Source organism: Colius striatus, chromosome 5 (assembly GCF_028858725.1).
Source record: "Colius striatus isolate bColStr4 chromosome 5, bColStr4.1.hap1, whole genome shotgun sequence".
In the NCBI taxonomy this organism is placed as follows: Eukaryota; Metazoa; Chordata; class Aves; order Coliiformes; family Coliidae; genus Colius; species Colius striatus.
The window spans coordinates 41,321,643-41,326,183 of NC_084763.1; positions in this window are offsets into that span (position 1 = coordinate 41,321,643).

Genomic DNA, 4,541 nt, shown 5'->3' on the forward strand with positions numbered 1-4,541 from the left:
AGCACTAAAACTGATACAGCAGATTTTTTCTACAAGATCAAACATCCCATCTAAATTCAGGTGTTTGTTTTCCTTCAAGTCAAGAGGAGAGCCATATACCTGTCAGGACCATCCTCTGACACATCCCTCTAACCAGCAGCAGCTTTCCCATGTGCCTATTTTGCTACTCTGGCTACTCTACTCAAATAGCTGGGGGACAAGTTAAGGCCATCCCTAGCTGTGCCCTGTAACAGCACTTTGTGGACTGTAAGATCAGCTGGATGTGCCTTCACCATTCTTTGCACCTGGAAAGAAAATAATTTCATTTTATGGATTTTCTAGGAAATGGATATTTTTTTACTCAAATTAGAGATCCTGGCTATGACTGTTGCCCTACAATACATTGTCCTCTTCTTCTCAAGCAGTAACTTCAGGAAGATTTGAATCTGCACAAACATCCATATCTCTAGGCCTAATAAAGACATGAAAGATCTTTTAACCCTAAAAGACTAAATCACATAGCAAGGCTGTGATACTAAGCAGACAGTTGGAGGTACAAAGGTGTCAGGGATGCTTTCCAAAGAGACCTGCTGCCTTGAAGCACCTTCTTAGTGTCCAGGGTGATGTCCCATCAGCTGACACCAACTTGACTGAACTGGATTCATGGGAAGAGAAATTGAATATTTTACAGCAAAATCAAGAAAATATTGTGGACATTTATTCTAGTCTTTGTTGCCAGCAAATAAGGAAACATGAAGCTTAAGCACCGGAATAGGGCAGGCAGTTTGCACTAATACAAAATAGCTTTGCTGTTATTTTGGTTAATTACCTAATGTAACTAATATTTTTTGTTATTGTCCAAACAAATCAAGCTTATACTCAACTAACAGGCATTTCTGGATGCCATAATGTTCAACTGCAGCATCCCAAAGCAGAAGAGAGCTAATGAACAGTGCCCTACTAATTCAGAAGGAAACCACAGAGGGGAAAATGAGGCATTGCAGGTAGCTAATTAACAAAGCCAGGCAGCCAGCCATGTTTGTAATTGTCTATGGGTTCAGGCTTGGAGTATATAAATCCATCCAAGTTCTGCCCACGAGCTCAGGCCAAATAAATGCTGAATCCCTGAAGGAAAAAAGAGTGAAGGAGAAGGGATGTGTGGGATACTCACATTTCCCATGGGAAGACCAGTGGAGAGTACTGTTAGCAATGTGGAGAAATTAGTGTTTGGTGAGGGAGGGTAGAGGAACAAGGCTGGTGCTGGAGCTGTGCTTGTACCTGGTGCTCTTGTTTTTGCTCTTATGCTCATGTTGTCTCTCTGAAGCTCAGTCACGTTGGCAGCAGTAAGGATGGATGTTTGAACCTTGCATATCATCGTGGGGCACATCTGCCCTGCATTTCTTCCTAGGGCTGCAGCAAGCTGCCAGACATGCCTCAGTGAGGGCTGCAGTGAGGACACTTTCTTCCTTGGCCTGGGGAAATGCCGACTGCCCTTGGTGCTCATTCTCCTCTGGACTTCTTGTCTACTTTCCATTTGCCAAAGAATAGGAAAAAGCAAAAATGGAAAAGATAGCAGGAAAACCTCACAATCTAAGTTACCAATTCCTTAAGTATTGCCTCTTACTGAACCAGCTGTTTGCTTAATTCTGTTTTGCTCTCCCAACTTAAGCTCCAGGCTGAAGTCTCAGAGCAGAGTTAAGGGCATTTGCTGTGACCTGCCTTCTCTTCCCACTTCATCTTTCTCTCTTCTCCCCATTCATCATGGTTACAGTCTTAAAGCAAACCCAGCACTCCCTTGGAAACTAGGAAGAGACAAATACAAAAGCAGCATCATAAGCCCTCCCAATAAGCCATAACCAAAACAAATTATTTTCTCTAATAGCCAACTCATGCTTGGCCAGTGTCCTTAGCTTGGTGCTTATTCTTCTGTGAGAGAATAAGAAAGAGAAAAATCCCAAAGATTAATTATTTGTCCTCTCTACTGCACTAGGCTACCCTCTATGAAGACACATGCTCTTTGGGCTCTCCCCACTTCCACTGGCCAGCTAGCCCTCCACTCACCTTGCAGCTTCAGTCTTTCCAAACCAGTGGTGGTTGTGGAATCAGACAGATTGCAGAGGGAAAGAGAGGATGTTTGGAAAGGATAAGAGAGCAGATCCTAATATTCTGGTTTGTACAAAAGGACAGGATGGGCATAGAGAGGCTTGTAGCCATCCATCATGTCCAGTTCTGGTGCTTCAAGTTGTGAAGGGTCCCACATTACCCTCCTGCTGCCCACTTCAGCTCCTGCAAACAGATGGGACACTGAAACCTGAGGGACATCATGCCTCTGCTCTTGGAAGAACCCATCAGTTTGAGATAGCCCTGATCAGGACATCACCCATTGTCTATGGCAGGTGCCATGAGCTCACCTCCTCAGTGACATAAGTGTAAACAAGGCTTTGGTCTTCCCTCCTTAATGGTGTCCTCCACCTAATTCAGCTCCAGAATCAAAGGGAGAGGAGGACACATTTAGTCTGCATGGCAGAAGAACTAAGTGATGATGCTGGAGCAGCTGCCAACACTTTTGCTGAGCAGTAACAGAGGTAAATCTTCAACTATCTCAGTGGCACAACATCAGTGTGACCCTGTGTCTGTTCTTAAAACAACCTGGTGTGAGGCTCAGGTGCTTATATAAGAACTAGAGTTTTCATTTCCAAAACAAGCCTCGAAAGCCAACTGCTGTCTGCAGCTGTTTCTTTGTGGTTGTAACAACCAAAACCACCATCTGACTTTTCCACCACAGCTCAAGAAATTTAGGGCTGAGGACACACTTTTTCTGAGTACCCTCAGCTGAGATCACCCTGACTGACCATCTCCAAGGGGGACAGAGTGAAAGTGGAGGGACATCTGAAGACAGGGACCATTGGGAGAGGAGAAACCATGAAACCACCCCTGCTGACACTATTACATCAGTGTGAGACAGATAGGGACAGGTCTTTAACCCTTCAGCCTTGGACCTGCACTGGGATGGGGAAATCAGTTTCTCCCAATCGCACAGCCAAATGCAAGACCACCCTCCCAGTGCAGTCTTGGGCCCTTTATTTGACAACAACTTCTGCTACAGCGGTTGTGTTGCTGGCAGCTGTGAAGGGGAAGGCTCAGAAATCCTGTCCTCTGATATGATTAGTGTTATGCCTATGAAAAACACAGAAACCCTCCACCCCAGACATTTGCAGTCTGTGCACTAAGACAGGTCCATGAAAGGCAAATGAGAAAAGCAAACTTAACACCAGTAAGCTTAAATTCACTAGCTAGCAAGCCTCGGTGGGAAATCTTTTGGAGTCTAGAAATCAAAGTGAGTTGAAGATGGCTGAGATCTGTCTCTTGGCTGTTCCCCTGAGGCAGAGGCTCTGAGCTGCTCATCACAGCTTGCACCCTCAGAGCTGCCAGGAGCAAGAAGCACTGCACCAATAATGATTGGAACAGAAAGGGGCACGTTCTCACCCAAAAGCTGCCAGCCATGCCTGCGATTTTACCCTGCATCTTGTGCTTATAAAAGTTAGCAGTCACAGAGGAAATCAGCAGTGATGATGAGAGGGGTAACCAAACATCAGCAGTACAAAGAATTGCACTGAAAGCCAGAGAGGATCTGGGATAATAACAGGAACAGAAATTACTGCTTCTAAACTATCAATATCAGAGCTGACAATAAGGCATTTGTTAGCTGCTGTTGGTAACTGGGTTGTAGGAAAGGAGCAAATAACGTCCCAGCTTTGAGTGGAAACCAAAGCTGGTGCTACCTCAGCATTTTTCATCCTTATCAACTCTGTACAGTGGCTGCCGTTCCTCTTGAAGGGGCATTTTTTTTGAAGGTAGAAGCCCTGGAAACATTCAATTCAAAGCTCATTAACTGTGTAGAATTTATCTATGATCCAGTAGACTTTTGTTTTTGCTGTGATGATTCTTACAATTACATAATTTATGAGGAAATTGGGATGGGAGAAACTTTTCTCGCTTGCCTCTAGTGGCAGACTGTAAACAATTTATCATGCAACACAGCAACAGCAGGCAGAAACTCATCCTGAGCTTCCTCGAAAAAGATCTGCAGCTCCAGCTCAACTAATAACAGAACAGCACTGCCTTTTCCTACGTCAGGGTTTTAAGGACAACAGAGCTTTCATTCCCTCACTTTGCATCTTCAGAAAAGGAAGAGGAAGAAATCCCCACCTGAAGCACCTCATTGGATAAAAAGGCTCGGTTTGGCTGCAGAGCCTATAGATTACCTGTTCTGAGAACTTCTGTATCATGATGCTTTCAAGAAAAATTTAGAGTGCCACATTTTTTTCTGGACGAGTGTCAGCTGGTTTCGCAGAGTGAAATGTAGATGTTTACACTGAACATCTCCACAGCTGAAACAACCCATCTAGGCTCTCTTTATGACTTTTCTTGCAGTAGACTAATAGGCAATTTAGGGCACAATTTATCCCTCCGGCTCCAGACGCCTGCTTTGGGAGGGCACGCACTGCACGGTCAGTGTGCACCGGGAAATCTAGGTGGGCAGATCAGCTGTAGATCTCTCA